The sequence below is a fragment of the Panthera onca genome (genome assembly GCF_046562875.1).
Source record: "Panthera onca isolate mPanOnc1 chromosome Y unlocalized genomic scaffold, mPanOnc1 haplotype 2 h2.ChrY_unloc_8, whole genome shotgun sequence".
In the NCBI taxonomy this organism is placed as follows: Eukaryota; Metazoa; Chordata; class Mammalia; order Carnivora; family Felidae; genus Panthera; species Panthera onca.
Genome location: NW_027675871.1, coordinates 696,226 through 715,243, shown reverse-complemented (window position 1 = coordinate 715,243; position 19,018 = coordinate 696,226).

Below are 19,018 nucleotides of genomic sequence, written 5' to 3'. Positions count from 1 at the left end.
TACATAAAAGCCTTTTGTAAAAGCTCAGCCTAAAAACGGCAGAAGAACATATAGGGGGAAAATGTCTTTTCATTTAATGTTAAGAGCCAAAGAAGAAAAGCTTCTTTAGATTTCAAGAAAAAAGGAATAATATCAGTACACAAAGCAAGCTTTAAAGATGAGCTTTATCATCATGTCAGTAGAGCTTTTTAGCTTATCTTAGTTCATCAAGCTTTTTAGCTTATCTTAGTTCATCAAGTTCTTTAAGCTTTTTAGCTTATCTTAGTTCATCAAATAATCTTTTTTTTTCTTTTTTTGATGACAGAAATCTTATTTACACTCCTGAACGTCCTATTACCCTTGACAGGTACCTAGCATCCTGCCTTGCACATCTACTTAATTATGTGGGGAAAAAAGAAAAAAAAAAGACATTTGTTTATTCACCATCCACAGACCGAATAAACTCCTAACGGAAATCATAAAATATTTGGGCACTGAACACGTGACTGCTCTTAAATGTTCATATATTCAATTTGAGGAAATTGTTTATTTGACAGGTGTGGTGAAAGGCCCAACAGAACGATTCAAAAATAAAGAGAACTCTGGGAATAAATGTGTTAGGAAGGTAATGAAAAATTGGAGACTACGATCCAGATCTTAAAAAAAGCTCTGAATGTATACTCACAAAGACTTAACGACTTTTGGTAACCAGGTTAGAAATAGTGCTTTGAAAGCCCATAGAGCTGTAGCATTCAAAGGCAGGGTTTCTTACAGTAAGGTCTGATACCTCTCCCTAATCAACGGAACCATGGAGGCTTACTACAGGTACGGATTCTGAATTCACACCGAATTCTACATTTTTAGATAATTTGCCAGTTTTTGTTAAGATAACCCAAACTAGTAACAGCATTCCAATCTGCAAAGGACACACGAAGCCCACTCTCTTTAGCATAAAGTTTGGGTTGCTTTGGTAGGTGGATGAAAGCAACAAAACACAGAAGTCTGCAGGGAGACTTGAAGGGTTTGAAATGCATACTGTCCCATTTCTCAGGGAGGGCACAGATACTGCTTGATGGCACCCAAATCAGGTGTTTCTGTCTGAACCAGTCCTGCTACCCAGGCCACAGTCAACCATAAAGATTATCCAGAGAAATGGTCTGCATCTGTATCTGCTGGAGATTCACTGACTAACAAGATTCTCAGTGCTGCTGGGGCTAGGTGTGTGGGGTGGGAGGTAGATAAACGGGGAGAATCAGACAAGACAAAGTGGCCAAGAACTGGATGGAGTCCACCCTAACTGTTACCGTGGCCATATCTGAAGTTTCCAAAGCTAATGATGCTACATTCGGGGCCACCATTGTTCCGTGATGATATTGCAGTTGGTATATGATGCAAAGAAAGTAAACAAGGAAACGAGGTAACTTAGTATACATTATAACGTGTCAACAAGAAGACAAAGAAAACTCTTGGTTTTTACTTCATTGGCAATTACTAATAGATATGAAAGTTACAGTACCTCCTAGGAGGCAAGGTTCTTGCCAACAGAAATACAACGCTAATACAGGAACACCTTCCAACGGTTCATCTGAGAGGATACTGAATGGCATGAGTATTTAATGTGATTTGGTAAGGCAGAACTGGTTTCTCCATGACTCACAAGTATTAAATTCTAGAATTCCTATGAGTTTTCTTGATGCATTGATAAGCAAAGGAAACCTAGGAGGGGATTGGGTGGAGCCACATGCCCTAGAAATAGGACAGCTAATTTTTGACTTAAGAAGAAAACGAATGACCTCCAAAAGACATTGACAATTCTACCTCACAGATGTGCTGTGAGCTTGAAATGCTCACACATGTGATGCATCTTGAAGATGGAAAGTGGTAAAAATATTTGTATTATTATATTAATGGCTGCTACCCTTTTCTCCAAAATTGTGTAGTAGGTCATAAAGAAATTGGCAGCTCTGCCATTCCATGCAGCCTGCTGCAGATGACATTGCTGCCTTAATGGAGCACAGCCTACAGCCTCTTTGTGAGTAAAACTCTCTTTGTTCGTGCCACTGGTGGCAGCCTTTCTGTGTCAGCTGAACACATCCCTAACCGATACTACTTGCCCTTACTCAATGCCATTCAAATACAATTTCATGTTTTGTTAGCACAGATAACATCAATAATGTCACTCTTATTGAAGGTGAAATTATTACCAACCTCACTCAGCAGATGACGTTGGGGAAAAGATGCTAGAAAAGTGTCCTAAATGAAGAAGGGTCTTGGAGAATACTGGTGTTCTCTCTCATAAGCATACCCTCGCAGACTAAACTGTGGGGCACAGGGTTCTCTCTGTTACAACATAACTTGAAGTTTAGGAGTGTTTTTCCTTATAAAGGTTTGAAAACGTCCATGTGAGAGAAGGGTTTACTTAATCCCAGAGAGTAAAATGAAAGAAGGCTTTGGACCCACAAACTCCTACGATAAGTAAGTAGGCCAAGACAACCATAAGGCTGTAGACACAGGCTACCTTTCATGAGAAGGGAAGAATGACTTGGAGGTTGAAAGCCAGAACCCCAGAGGAGCTAGAGCCATGGAAAATCATTCCCAGGCCTTAAGACCCAATGAAAGGACTGCCTACCTGGGCCAGCTGAACTTCAGAATTGTTGTGGACCAGTGACTCATGATAACCTCCTTCCTTTCTTTACATATATGTATATATGTATATATGTATATATATTTGTATATGTGTATATATATATGTATATATACATACACATGTGTATATATGTGCATATATGTATATGCATATACATACACATATACATATATACACATATATATATACATACACATTTTACATAACTTATTTCAGTAGTTGGAAGAATCTCAACATTAACATTTCTATGAATACCTTTCAAAGTAAGAGAAGTTCAGTTTTGAGTCCCCAAGAATATTTATTCAAATTTGTTTGAGAGCAATACTGTCCCATCTTGTTCTGAACACTGCTTTCCTTTTGGGCTCTGGATATGTCCCGCATGTTATAAATTTCAGTGTAAGGTGCCATTGCCAAGACAAGGGAGTGCTGACGATAAGTCATTGTTCTTGCAAACTCTGCAGCCAGGCTCAGTTTTGATCTTCTTACCACCAGATAAATTCCATCTAGGGAAATTCTTTTATTGTTAATTTCAGCTACTGTAACATTGACTTGCTCCCCAACCTAGAATATGTTGTTATTCCTTCTGCAGGTGGGAGTGGAATGAGAGCTAAGTCACAGGCATTAGACCCAAATCTAAAGATGAGTGTGTCCATGCTTCAACTGTGAGGCTATCTTTTCCCTATGGTAGCAACGTTCTGCTATTTCAAATCTAACTACTGCACTTACTGGTCTCCTTTAACACAGGAAGTACAAAACTCACACATATTGCTTCAGATTTAGTTTTGTACATGTAAACTCACATGGATTTAGAGCAAACATTACCGAGCTTACCCAAAATGAAAATTTCATGTTGACATTTGGCAAGTTTGTGATCGGTAACTCTTATTATTTGTATAAATTCTCAGATAGTTTAATATACATAACAATATGTTTTAAATATATTTCAGAACAAAGGGCAAAAGACCCCAAATATCTAAGGAAGTCTAGAAAAGTCTAGAAAACCTCCAACAGTGAAAACTTCCTAATAAATCAACTTAACCTCACCTCCTGCTGTCTCTTTCTTCAACTAAACCCACTCATACATTACCTTCTCATCATTTGTCTTTTGGCTTTCTCAGACCACACTCTATTTTCAGGATGTTAAACTCGCAAGTACCTCTCAGCATATATATTTATTTTCAGCCCACATGCCTCCAATTAATAGCATTTATGAAGCATTTTCTATGTGTTCACCCATTAACATCCTTTTTTAATCCTCTCAGTAGTCCAATAGTTTATTTTACTAACCACATGTGGTTCTTCAGGAAGCTAAAGCACAGAGCATTTCTGTAACTTACGTACAGTTCTAACGGTTTCAAGTGGTCAATCTTTCATCCCACCGCAGGCAATTTGATCCACAGTTAGTATGCTGCTGCCTCCAAATATGGATAGGAACTCAGACACAAAGACAAATCCAGGGCACATAATACTATGAATCCTGCCCTTGCTAGCACTCTACCTCTACCCGCTAGGCTGTAATGAAAATTCTGGCTTTACTTTATTCTCTAGGACAGCCTTTACTGTTGCTACTCTTATGCAGCACATTATGTTCTTTTATAATGTAAACATACGTGAGTGTTAGGCTTTCTATCACTACTAGAAGGGGGTTGGAGTCAGGACTCAAAATGAACTTTGATGCAGTTTTAAAGTGTTTATTGTGGCAAACTGGGTAATGGTTTGGACTCTGACATGAAGCATTGTCTCAGGGATTCACTAGATCATCAGACTTGATATTGACATACTGTTGACTCCCAAAATAGCATAAAAACCGTATCTCAAGGCTTCCAGGATGTTGACGTTAACAAAAGAAATAAAAATTTCTCACATGGCTTTGTGATTCACATGCAAACATAAGATTCCATTTCAAAACTTTCCAACATCATTAGAAGAGCCAGACACTGCACATTCTCTAACACGTATTTACAGTTAATACATTAAAAGAAAAGTACAACCAGATTGTAAATCTTAATCATATGTGCACATTAAACTGTCCCAGAACACAATTCAGTTCCATGACAAACAACTGAGTTCTAATTCCCATAAGACATGACAATCTACCAAAAATATTTTAAATACACCAATAAAGCAAATTTCATATATGTATATGTGTGTGTGTGTATATATATATATACATATATATATATATATATCCACTATATAATATATATACCCTCTAAATGATATAAATATTATATATATAAATTATATATGCACTAAAAACACTGATTTTAAGAGCTCCATGGCAATCCTTGGAACACCAAAAAACTATGAGTTCAAAATTGCTAAGATTTCTTTGTATCCAAATATGTTTCATGCATTTTTATTCAACAGTGTTCAGAACACTAGTACTATTGTTTGCACACAGCAAATTAATATGTGTAAGCCACCGGTTTAAATTATACTGGATCAATTGTGTACTCAAACTTGGACAAAACACACAGCACAACAGTGACAGTAAACAACAATGAAGCTTGCTCTCCACAATTATAACATTACTGGTTCTGTAAGGAAAATTAAGTTGCTGGGTGACAAGTAGAAGGGGGATAAAAATGACAACAGGAATTCAAAAGCTTATTTGAGGTGCCAGTCACCACATATAGGCACTCAAGCATAGCACGGTCATAAACTTTCTCCTTCTTGTGTCATATGAGATATAAAGGTACGAGAATGAATAAAGACTATGGGACTTATTTCAAAAACCTGTACAACCTAAGCGCAGACTCATTTTAGAAGACAGTAAATGAATGCCTCACCAGAAAAGCCACCGTGTCAAGTTCCTTTTCACGGTCTGCCCAAAAGGATACATAAAATACTTTCATCTTCCTACTAAATTTTGCTAAAAATTTAGCAAAAACAAATTTTTTTTTAAATATCCTGTTTTTTAAACTAGAAATGGCAATATTTTTTAAGGGACCAGCTAAACAACATATTGAATTTAGGATGGACATTCAGATCCAAACCGAAATCAGATAGCCCAGATAACCCAAAGCATGAATGCAAGTTCAAGTGCAATAAAGTAACAAGGTATAGCAGGGAAAAACTAAGATTCTCAGTTAAGTTCAAATAACTGCATGGTGTCAATGGTTGTGTTTCAAAGCTGTGCTGAGCAAAGTTATCCTCCCAGCTACATCTAATTTCAAAACCCTCTGGGAAGCTACCTCGATAAGCTATATGTTGAAATTACATTCTAATATGGTCATTGGATTCATTTTTAATTACTATACAATTATATACAATAGGGAAGTTGTACAAATATGTATCTTTTCCTCAGGGGCTAATTAGCCAAAACAGTTAATTTGGGAAGGGTGGGGGAGAAAAACCTCTGTATTTGAAATACCATTGGCCATGGAAGCTAGTAACGAAAATTTATATAAGCTTCCTATGAAACGAGTATAATTTAACCCTCTGCATCTTTTAAATAATTATTCACTTTTATTTACTCATGTGGCAGTATTTGTAACAACACATTACCACTGAGTAGTGAAAACAAGAATATGAGGCTTACTGAAAACTGTATATTAGGAAGCTATGCCATTTGAACTCTACAAGCTCAAGAGTCAAAATCACAACTCTCGGGGCGCCTTGGTGGCTCAGTCGGTTAAGCGTCCGACTTCGGCTCAGGTCATGATCTCACGGTCCGTGGGTTCGAGCCCCGCGTCGGGCTCTGTGCTGACAGCTCGGAGCCTGGAGCCTGCTTCAGATTCTGTGTCTCCCTCTCTCTCTGACCCTCCCCCATTCATGCTCTGTCTCTCTCTGTCTCAAAAATAAATAAACATTAAAAGAAAATTAAAAAAAATCACAACTCTCATTATTCCCCTAAAAAGCTGCCAAGCAGGGAGAAACCGTAATATGGAAGATTTAATAGGTCATGTTTCAGCCTGGGATGGATGGTTCTATTGCAAAATACTTAAACTTGAAAGAATAGTGGTACAAAATCACTCCTTGGCCCTTCCGATATCGCAGTAAAATCTGGCTGCGGCACCACTGACTAAACACCATTAAGTCTTGCTGCCACCAATAACTGAGGTCACTTGGATAATCAAGAATTCCATGCTGGCCACAGGACATAAACACTATCATCAAAGTGAAAAGTACTCTGTGTGGCTCTCCTGTTTGATCCCTGTGGTCTTTGATTGTCAAACAAAAGACCAATACCTGCTAACATAACTGTGCATGGACATAAGATAATAAAGGAGAGTCCTGGAGCAAAACTGTTAACCAACTGCCATGATATTTATAAGAGTGATGCATGGTAATGTGGATATTTCCTGTTATCCAACAACAATGACAAACATAAGTGAGGAAAATCTATTTTGCCCAAAGATAACCTCCACCAGTTATTTGGTGCCCAAAAAAATGTACCACCGCTCTAGATCAGTAATACTTCAGAGAATTCCAACGGCTATTATGTATGCAGGTTTAGTCACCACGCTTACCCCTACTCATTTACACTATGTGACTTCCATTTTAAAATAAATTATCCTGGAAAGATTCCCAGATCAGTATGTGAGATTGGTACAAGGCCAAGTCATTTCCGAGTGGATTCCATCCATGTCCATAACCAGCACCAGTTTTTTATTTATTTATTTATTTATTTATTTATTTATTTATTTATTTATTATTTTTTGAAATTCACTCATTGGTTTTTAATAGAAACCGTGAGGTTTCTCAATGCATTTTCAATTTTACCCACTTATAAAGAATTTCCCAAGTTAATTTTACTAAACAAAACCTTCCGAGTGTCTACCATTTCCTTTAGGAGTTCAGTAAACATCAACATTACATTTCAGTATAAAATCTTTAGAAACGTCTTAAGAATGTGTACACAGTTGAACTTTGAATCTTTTGGTTTGTAATCACCGAGCCCATGACATTCAAAGCCATACAAATCCTTACATTATTAACAGTGATACGCTTGAATTTCTTAGACAGTATCCTTGGTCAAAGCGTTGGAATCCAGTTAAAACTCAGAAAGGTGTGGGATTGAGAATACCCACTATTGCAACTGGTGTTGAGAATACCAACTATTGCAACAACTTTCCACACACATTCGATCTTTCGTCCAGAAAGAGTGGCAGTCAAAAAAGGAAAGAAAGAAAGAAAATGAGGCGGGAGGAGCCAGAGGTGGGAGAACAGCAAGGAAATTCTAGCTTTATTACACAAGGATGGAACCAAATTCCTTTGGAGGGGGTGGGGGTGGAATGGCTTCTTCTGAGGACTTCAGACCAATGAGGGAACAAGAGAGCACATGGATCTGCCCCTACAGTCCTGGAGACATCTCAATCTGGGGTTAGGAAGAAAGGGGACCTCCCTTGCGGTCCAGGGGTCTCCTCCCTCCGCAGACCCGGTGCTGGGAGGCAGCAGAGGGGCACAGCTGCCGCGGAGTCCCAGCAGGCGGCGCCGCATCCCGGGGGCGCGGGCCGGGACCATCTGGTGCTTCTTCGCCCATAAAGTGTACTAGGGGACGCGGTCCCGGCTGTCCCTGGTTCATCCCTCCAGGCACAACCCGTCCCGGGGCTGAGAGGTCGCGCGGCGGTGGCCCGCATCTCACGCCCAGGCACTGGGAAGCGGCGGAGTCTCACCACGGGTGCCAGGTTCACTCCCAGGACTTGGCGCGCCTGGCGCCGCGCTTCTGCCAGGCTGCTCTCGACCCACACGTCGTCCACTCCGCGAATGGTGGGGCAGGTGGTCAGCGTCGGGGTGGCCGCCCTCCCACTCTCCTCCAGGGTGCAGCCCCCGGAGGAGGGCCCGGGGGCCATGGGCTTGCGGTGGCTGCTGTCTTCGCGGGAGGGCGGCGGCGGGGGCGGCCTCTTCCTCTGGCCGACCGCCACCGTCCGGGCTCCGTGGCGCCTCCGCCTGGCAGCTGGCCGGCCCGTCTGGAGGCAGGCCTCCGGGGGCTGCTGCCTCCGCGTGTACACCATCTTCTCCTCAGGCGCCTCCAGGGCGGCCCCTCCTGCAGTGCTAGAGGCTCCTTCCCCTGCTGCCAGGGCCAGGGCCTCCTGGGGCCAGCGCCCCCAGCTTCTTCTTGCTGCTCAGGATGTGAGGCCACTATGGGCCGCCCGCGCTTGCCAGGTCTCGCGGCCGCCGCAGGGCCCTGATGAATTTTCTACCGTGAAGCCAAATCAGGAGGCAGGCTGTGAGAGTTACATCGCAGTTGCTAGGAGACCAGGCGCTTTGTGAGGTCACAATGTCTGCATATCTTATCACGGTGGGCTGCCCAAAGCTGCCTTAGGTTTGGCTGTGTTTAAGACTATGCCCTTGAGAAAGACCTGTACCTAATCTTACCTGAGAAGGCCCATAATTCTTCACGAGTTCAAGAGGGTTGTCTTAGAGGTGAATGCATGGGTGCTTCAGCCTCCATTAATTCCATCTAACATGAAATGACACTTAGCGGTGGACAGTACACACACCTTGCAATCAAACACGACTCTAAGAGGGTTTTAGCTAATTAAATGCCTTGTCATGCAACGCACTGAAAGGCAAATTGAAATAACTACTCTACCCTTTCAAAGAATACCGATGTACTGTGCCTTGCTTAGGGTTCCATACCTGTGTTGGTACAGCTCACAGTTCACGAAACTGTTCTTCACAGGAGCAGCAAACAGTTTGCCTAGTTAGTATCCATGCTCACTTTCATGGAGCCTAGGGAAGACCGAGTCATTGTGTGCTTAAGAGCAAAGCGTCAACGAATTCTGTGTGAGTGGCCAGTAGGGCATTCAGTGCCACTAAAACCTATTCACTACCTAGCAATTCATGAATATTTCAGGTAAGGCATACACAAGGTAGTAAGAGAACGTATGGGATTCCAAGGGTAGAAAACGTGTTACACCGTCCGTGTAAGTGCTTTTGAAAGCAACCAGCATAGTCCATCCATCATCACCACATACACAATTCATTCACAAAATACTACAAAGACCACCTACCATGATCAACTGAAATCCACTTCCTATGAAAGGATGACTCCAAACTATGTGAATCACTAAGAGTGATAAGTCATGGTAACAATCAGAAGAGAAACTTGCCAAGGTCAACGTGATACATGTGACAGGCCTCTGTCTTTATTCAACTCCTTTTCTTAAACACACAAACAAAACTTTCATCTACGCAGCTTAAGCTACTACTACCTCACGCTCATAAAGTGCTGAAAATGGAAAACAATCTCATATACAGTAAGACCAACTCCTGGATTTCCTTTTTCATTCAATGTAATTTATTTTCAAATTGGTTTCCACGCAACGCCCAGGGTTCATCCAAACAGGTGCCCTCCTCAATGCCCGTCACCCACTTTCCCCTCTCCCCAACCCCACGTCAACCCTCGGTCTGTTATCAGTATTGAAGAGTCTCTTATGGTTTGCCTCCCTCCCTCTCTATAACTTTTTCCCCCCATCGCCTCCCCCATGGTCTTCCGCTGAGTTTCTCAGGATCCACACATGGATGAAAATATATGGTATTGGTCTTTCTCTGCCTGACTTATTTCACGTAGCATAATACCCACCCCCCCCCCAGTTCCATCCACGTTGCCACAAATGGCCAGATTTCATTCTTATTGCCAAGTAGTATTCCATTGTATATACATAAACCACAACTTCTTTATTCTCTTGTCAGTTGATGGACAGCTAGGCTCTTTCCATAGTTTGGCTGTTGTTGAAAGTAGTGCTATAAACATTGGGGTACATGTGCCCCTATGTCTCAGCACTCCTCTACCCCTTGGGTAAATTCCTAGCAGTGCTGTTGCTGGGTCTTCGGGTAGATCTATTTTTAATGATTTGAGGAACCTCCACACTGTTTTCCACAGCGGCTGCACCAGGTTGCATTCCCAGCAACAGTGCAAGAGGGTTCCTGTTTCTCCACATCCTCACCAGCATCTATAGTCTTCTAATTTGCTCACATCAGCCACTCTGACTGGCATGAGGTGGTATCTCAGTGCGGTTTTGATTTGGATTTCCCTGAAGGGGAGTGCTGTTGAGCATCTTTTCATGTGTCTCTTGACAATCTGGATGTCTTTTTTAGAACAGTGTCTGTTCAAGTCTTCTGCCTGTTTCTTCACTGGATTATTTGTTTCCCGGGTGTGGAGTTGGTGAGTTCTTTTTAAAGGTTTTGGATACTAGCCAATTATCCAGTATGACTTTTGCACACATCTTTTCCCATTCGGTCAGTTGCCTTTTAGTTTTGTTGATTGTTTCCTTCACTGTGGAGAAGATTTTCATTTTGATGAGGTCCCGATAGTTCATTTTTGCTTTTAGTTCCCTTGCCTTCGGAGATGTGTCAACTAAGAACTTGCTGACGCTGAGGTCAGAGAAGATTTTTCCTGCTTTCTCCTCAAGTGTTTGATGGTTTCCTGTCTCACATTCACATCCTTCATCCATTGTGAGTTTATTTTTGAGAGTGGTGTAAGAAAGTGGTCTAGTTTCATTCTTCTGCATGTTGCTGTCCACTTCTCTCAGCACCATTTGTTAAAGAGACTGTCTTTTTTTCCATTGGATATTCTTTCCTGCTCTGTCAAAGATTAGTTGGCCATACGTATGTGGGTCCAGTTCTGGGGTCTCTATTCTATGCCATTAAGTCTATGTATTTGTTTCTGTGCCAATACCATGCTGTCTTGATGGTTATAGCTTTGTGGTAGTGGCTAAAGTCTGGCATTGTGGTGCCTCCCACTTTGGTTTTCTTCTTCAGTATTACTTTGGCTATTCAGGGTCTTTTGTGGTTCCATACACATTTTATGATTGCTTGTTCCAGCTTGGAGAAGAATGCTGGTGCAATGTAATTGGGGCTACATATAATGTGAGGACTGCGTTGGGTCGTATTGACATTTTGTCAATATTTATTCTTCCAATCCCCGAGCATGGAATGTTTTTCGCTTTCTCTGTATCTTCTTCAATATCCTTCACAAGCTTTCTATAGTTTTCAGCATACAGATCTTTTACATCTTTGGTTAGGTTTATTCCTTGGTATTTTTTGACTCTTGGTGCATTTTAAATTGGATCCGTTTCTTTATTTCTCTTTCTGTTGCCTCATTATTGGTGTATAAAACGCAACCAATTTCTGTACATTGATTTGGTACCCTGCACCATTGCTAAATTCATGTATCAATGCTAGAGGACTTTTGGTGGAGTCTGTCGGATTTTCCATGTATAGTGTCATGTTATCTGCAAAAGTGGAAGTTTGAATTCATCGTTGCAAATGATGACACCTTTCATTTCATTTATTGTCTGATTACTGATGCTAAGACTTCCAACACTATGTTCAACAACGGGGTGATATTGGACATCTCTGTCTTATTCCTGATCTCAGGGGGAATGCTCTCAGTTTTTCCCCATTGAGGACGATATTTACTGTGGCTTCTCATAAATGGCTTTTATGATGTTTAAAGTAGGTTCCTTCTATCCCAACTTTCTTGAGCATTTGTATTAAGTAAGGACGCTGTATTTTCTCAAATACTTTTTCTGCATCTATTGACAGTGTACTATGGTTCTTATCTTTTCTTTTATTAATGTGATGTAGCACATTGATTGATTTGTGAATATTGCACTAGCCCTGCAGGCCAGGAATGAATGCCGCTTGATCGTGTTGAATACTTTCTATATGCTATTGAATGAGATTTGCTAGTATCTTGTTGAGAATTTTTGCACCCCTATTCATCAGGGATATTGGCCTGTAATTCTCCTTTTTTTTCTGTGTCTCTGTCTGATTTGGGAATTAAAGAAATGCTGGCTTCATAAAATGAGTCTGGAAGTTTTCCTTTCATTTCCATATTTTGGAACAGCTTGGGAAGGATAGCTATTATCTCTACGTTAAATGTCTGCTAGAATTCGCCAGGGAAGCCACCTGGTCTAGGACTCTTATTTATTGGGATATTTTTGATAACTGATTCAATTTCCTCACTAGTTATGGGTCCGTACACATTTTCTATTTCTTCCCGTTTGAATTTTGGAAGTGTGTGGGTATGGAGGCATTTGTCCATTTCTTCCAGGTTGTCCAGTTTGTTGGCATAGAAGATCTTATAGTGTTTCCTGATGATTGCTTGAATTTCTGAGGGATTCGTTGTCATAATTCCATTTTCATTTGTGATTTTACCTATTTGGGTCTCCTCTCTTTTCTTTTTGAGAAGCCAGGCTAGACGTTTATCACTTTTGTGTATTTTCTCAAAAACACAACTCTTGGTTTCATTGATGTGCTCTACTGTTTTCCTTTAGACTCCATATTGCTTATTTCTGCTCTGATCTTTATTATTTCTCTACTTCTGCTCGGTTTGGGGTGCCTTGCTCTTCTGCTTCTAGTTCCTGTAGGTGTGCTGTTAGATTTTGTATTGGGGATTTTTCTTGTTTCTTGAGATAGGCCTGGATAGCAATGTTTGTTGTTGCTGTTGTTGTTTTGTTTTGTTTTGTTTTTTGTTTTGTTTTGTTTTGTTTTGCTTTGTTTTGTTGTTCCCTGTCAGGACTGCCCTTGCTGCATCCCGAAGGGTTTGTATTGTTGTATTTCGTTTTCATTTGTTTCCTTATATCTTTTAATTTCTTCTCAAATTGCCTGGTTGACCCATTTATTCATTAGTGGGATGTTTTTTAACCTCCATGCTTTTGGAGATTTTCCATCCTTTTTTCTGTGGTTAATTTAATGTCCCTGCAATTACCACATTCTTATCAACAAGTTTCTGTATGTTTTTAATTAATTGTTTTATATATGTGTGTGTCTCCGAATTTGGTGTGTAGACATTTAAAATGTTTAGCTCTTCCTGATGGAGAGACCCTGAAATTAAAATAAAAAGCTCTTCGTCATCTCTTGTTACAGTCTTCAATTTAAACTCTACTTTGCATGATATAAGTTGGCTACTCCAGGATTCTTTTGACCTCCAGTAGCATGATAGATAGTTCTCCATCCCCTCCCTTTCAATCTGAAGGTGTCCTCATGTCTAAAATCAGTCTCTTGTAGACAGCAAAGAGATGGGTCTTGTTTTGTTTTTTGTTTTTGTCTTTTCTATCCATTCTGATACGCTATGTTGTTTGGTTGGAGCATTTAGTCCATTGAAATTCAGTGTTATTAGGGAAAGATATGCGTTTAGAGTCATTGTGATGTCCGTAGGTTTCATGCTTACAGTGGTGCACCAGTTTCCTTTCCCACCAACAGGGAGAGAGGGTTACTCTTTCTCCATATGCTCGCCAGCATCTGTGGTTTCCTGAGTTGCTCATTTTAGCCACACTGACTAGTGTGAGGTGGTATCTCAGTGTGGCTTTGATTTGTATTTTCCTGATGATGAGTGATGTTGAGCATCTTTTCATGTGTCTGTGGGCCATCTGGATGTCTCCTTTGGAAAAGTGTCTATTCATGTCTTCTGCCCATTTTTTCACTGTATTACATTTTCCAGGTGTGACTTGGGTAAGTTCTTTATACATTTTGTATACTAACCCTTTACCAATATGTCATTCGCAAATATCTTCACTCCTTCCATCGGTTGCCTTTTAATTTGGCTGATTGTTTCCTTTGCAGTGCAGAAGATTTTTATCTAGACCAGGTCCTGATAATTCATTTTTCCTTTTCATTCCCTTGGCTTTTAAGACATGCCAAGGAAGAAATTGCTGCAGTTGAGGTCAAAGGGTTTTTTTTTCCTCTTTTCTCCTCTAGTGTTTTGATGGTTTCCTGTCTACATTTAAGTCTTTCATCCATTTTGCATTTATTTTTGTGCACGTTGTAAGAAAGTCATCTAGTTGATTCTTCATCATGTTGCTGTTCAGTTCTCCCAGCACCACTTGTAAAGAGACTGTCTTCTATCCATTGGATTCTCTTTCCAGCTTTGTCAAAGATTAGTTCACCATACATTTGCGGGGCCCCTTCTGGGTTCTCTACTCTGTTTCATTGGTTAATGTGCCTGTTTCTGTGCCAATGTCATACTATCTTGATGATTACAGCTCCATAGGAAAGGGGAAGTCTGGGCTGCCTCCCACTTTGGCTTTCTTTTTTCAACATAAGTTTGAGTACTCAGGTTCTTTGGTTGTTCCGTGCCAATTTTCAGGTTGCTTACTCTAGTCTGGAGAAGAATGTTGGTACAATTTTGATTGGTATTGCATTAAATGTGTAGATTGCTTTGGGTAGTATTGACATTTTAACACTATTCATTCTTCCACTCTATGGGAATGGATTGTTTGTTTGTTTGTTTGTTTGTTTGTTTGTTTGTTTCTGATTTTGTTATGTCTTCATCATTTCCCTTCATACATTGTCTATACTTTTCACCTTACAGATCTTTTACATCTCTGGTTAGGTTTCTTGCTAGGTATTTTAGGGTTCGTGGTGAAATTGTAATTGGCATTGATTTCTTGACTTCTCTTTCTGTTGCTTCCTTATTGGTGTATAGAAATGCAACCAGTTTCTTTACACTGATTTTGTATCCTGTGAGTTTGGTCAATTCATGTATCAGATCTAGCAGCGTTTTCATGGAGTCTTTTGGGTTTTCCGCGTTCAGTCTCATGTCATCTTTGAAAGGCCAAAGTTTGACTTTCAGTGATATATGTTCAGTTAAGTGTAGTTAAAAAGAACTTACCCTTTGGGCTCTATGTTAACTTCATAATTTCGCAATAAGTGTGAAATAAGCAAGAACTGTGCATGTTATCCCCCATTAGATTTGGTAACTGGAATCTAACTCTTTAAAATATATTGAATTCCTCATGATATGGATAGAAGTATGAAACATCTAACTTCACCCAGTGCACACGAGTGTATTTGTAAACACATATGCTAATCAGCAAAATTGTAATACTAGTGAGGTGTACTAAAGTTTACATGTTCATTGTCCAGATAATATTGTTTTACTGTCTTTATGGTAGCAGCCCAAATAAGATATGTGGAATCAAGGAGAGAATCCAGAACCTACAGGGTACACTCTCCATGCTCTATTCTGGCTTTCAAATAAATGAACAAATGGAATTTAAAAAAAATAGATTGCACTGGTAATCATGTTTATTGCAATTGTGCAATAACTTTTTATGGAGTCTAGCCATAATAAGAGTGCACGTGAATAGGGTTTGGAAATAACACCTATTTATAACTTTGTTTGACATGACAAAATCATTAGCAAAATATACTTTCAAAAACTTTATAATTTTTACCATTCATTTTTTCAGATATTCTATAAGGCCCAATAACGTATTACTCCACATGTAGAAGAGCAAAGGTAGAAATGGTGAACTTCGCATGTGTTACAAAGGCTATCACATAATATTATTTGATATCCTAGAATTTTAAACAACTATACAGCTGCACGGCTCATGCTAGGTATTTAAACCTTGACATATTTTAGCTTTCTGTTTTTCATTATTTAAAAGTTTTTTTAGAATTAGCTTTTGCTACAATCGCATAACTATTAACTTGGGTAATAGACATCCAAGTTTCCAGCTTATCTGTTTTTGTATCAGTGATTAAAACCAATCCCTATGTCATTCCAATCCCTATGTCATTGCCTTTTTAATTAACCATGGCTATGTTTTAGTTCTTTTATCACTGCAATACTAAATTCTCTGTTGTCTTCTATGCCTTTTTTCAAGCCCAGTGATTAATCTTATGACAATTAATCTAAATTCTTGCTGTTATACTGCTTTTATCTATTTTGATCAATTCTTTAACGGTCACTTCTTCCTGGAATTTCGTCTGACAGGAATTCTTCGGTTTCATCATTGTGGATAGTTTTCTATTCCTTATGTGTTTTAATGTTTTTGTTTAACGTTGTTTAACGTTTTTGTTGTTGTTGTTGTTGTTGTTGTTGTTGTTGTTGTTGTTGTGTTGCTTTGTTTTGTTTTGTTTTATGTGCTCTGCTCCTGAGAGCACTGCTGCATTAAAGTGGGCTCATCCCCTCTTCATGGCCTGGCCCTTCCAGAGGGCCCTTTCTGTTTTGGAAAGTGTTTCTTGCTTTGCGTTGCTATGACTTTTCGTTGTTTGATTTCTCATCTCAGAGTGATTTTTGAAAATCCCACGAGGTGTGCTTTGATTTGCTCCTTGAAGTACCGAATGAAGTAATTGGAGGTTTGCACTATCTTGACAGGGGTTAAAACACCTTAAGTTGCCATGCATGGATGTTCTTGCCCTTCCCAACAATGGGGGTTTCTCCTGGTAGTGAGATCCTGGAGATGTGATGGCGCCAAAGCCCGGGCTCCACACAGACGGCTCCTCCGAAAGGCTCTGGGCAGCTGCACTTATGAAAGCCGCTCATTTTCTGATTTCCCAGAGGTTACCTTGGGCAAAATTGTGGATTTTTTAAATTACCTGGCCCCATCAATTTCTTCTACCAGCCAGATCTTTGATTGTAGGCAAATGATACCTCAGAGTTTGCTTTTCCAATTTGTAAGGGGAAGTATAACGCCTATGTTCAGTATAGTTGTGAGATTATTGGTAATGCCTGTAAAACGTGTGGAAAAAATCCTGGCACATTACACTCATGTACAAAACAAAAACACTGTATTTTGTTTTGATTTCCTCATAGTTGTCACTACATCCATGCAAACTGTATCTCCAGGATGGGGTCTTTTGTAGGTCAAAATGTAAGCTACACCATAGAAGAAGAAGAAGAAGAAGAAGAAGAAGAAGAAGAAGAAGAAGAAGAAGAAGAAGAGAAGAACAAGAACAAGAACAAGAAGAACAAGAAGAAGAACAAGAAGAACAAGAAGAAAGAGGAGGAGGAGGAGGGGGGAGGGGTAGGGGAGGGGGAGGAGGAGGAAGAGGAGTCCTCAGGAGGAGGAGGAGAAGAAGAAGAAGAAGAAGAAGAAGAAGAAGAAGAAGAAGAAGAAGAAGAAGAAGAAGAAGAAGAAGAAGAAGAAGAAGAAGAAGAAGAAGAAGAAGAAGAAGAAGAAGAAGAAGGAGGAGGAGGAGGAGGAGGAGGAGGAGGAGGAGGAGGAGGAGGAGGAGGAGGAGGAGGGGGAGGGGGAGGGGGAGGGGGAGGAGGAGGAAGAGGAGTCCTCAGGAGGAGAAGAAGAAGAAGAAGAAGAAGAAGAAGAAGAAGAAGAAGAAGAAGAAGGAGAAGGAGAAGGAGAAGGAGAAGGAGAAGGAGAAGGAGAAGGAGAAGGAGAAGGAGAAGGAGAAGGAGAAGGAGAAGGAGAAGGAGAAGGAGAAGGAGAAGGAGAAGGAGAAGGAGAAGGAGAAGGAGAAGGAGAAGAAAGACGGGGAGGTGGAGGGGGAGAAAATTGATGTCAATATGGCCAGAAAATAATTTTTACATTGCATTTTATTGTCCAGAAAGTGGAACCCATTGAGAATTCCTTAAACTGGATTCATCTCCTCCTTTTGTCTGGGGATTTCAACATCTACCCTAGTGGTTCTTAACCCAAGCTCAAATTAGAATGATCTGTGGAACTGCCATCCAGACATCAGGGTGATTCTGATGTACAGCCAGGGTTTAAGGCTAAGGCAGCTAACTAAACATTAACGCGCTGTAGTAGATATGCTTCATGCTGAGCACAGTAAAAGGGAAATGTTCATAGCAGCCTTCCGAATAATAAGTACAGTATGGAAACATACATTCCAGACGTGAATCAACAGTAGAATGGATAAGCAAATTGTTAAATAATCATGTAAGAGAATATAATGTGGAAGTACCAATCCCTGAGTTACACCTATCCAAAACAACACCGATGAGCCTTATAATGTTGAACGGAAGAAGCCAGATCTAAAGAAATGCATATTATTCCATTATATTTTTAGAAAATTCAAACATGGACTAATTTAATCTCTGTTGCTCAAAGTCAGGATATTGATTACGTTGGGGAAGGGAGATGGAGCAGGAATGGGGAGTGATCGCAGGGAGATGTTGCTGGTAATGTCCTCCTTTTGGAGTTTCATGGAAGTTAGAGGCCTAAGGTTATACAATATAAAATTATGTATTTACTTTACATTTTCAGTATGTCCACAAACCTATATGCTGAACTAATTGCAGAAGTTCATCTGTATTAAAAGCAATAGAATCCTTTGAAATAAGCTCTTTGGCCAAAAAAAATAGTAACAAAAGTTGACAGTGGGATGGATCATTATGTGTCATGATTTGCTACTAGTTCTTGTTTTGTTTGTTTCTTTGTCTGTCTGTTTGTTGGCTTGCTTGCTTGTTTGTTCGTGTTTAATATGATGTGGTCCTGGAGCAGACCCACTGAAGATGATATTTTGGAAGTTAATATATTAATTAGAGTAAGTGGGTTGATGAATCTGTTCACTAAAGTCTTTCCTAAAGCCAATAGCATATGGTGTAAAGCCTATTATATGATTTTCAAACAAATGTAATTTCTTATATACTCACAGTTTTTATGGACTCTTGTGTGGCTCAGTTGGTCAAGCATCTGACTTCAAGTCAGGTCATGATCTCACAGTCTGTCAGTTTGAGCCCGGAAT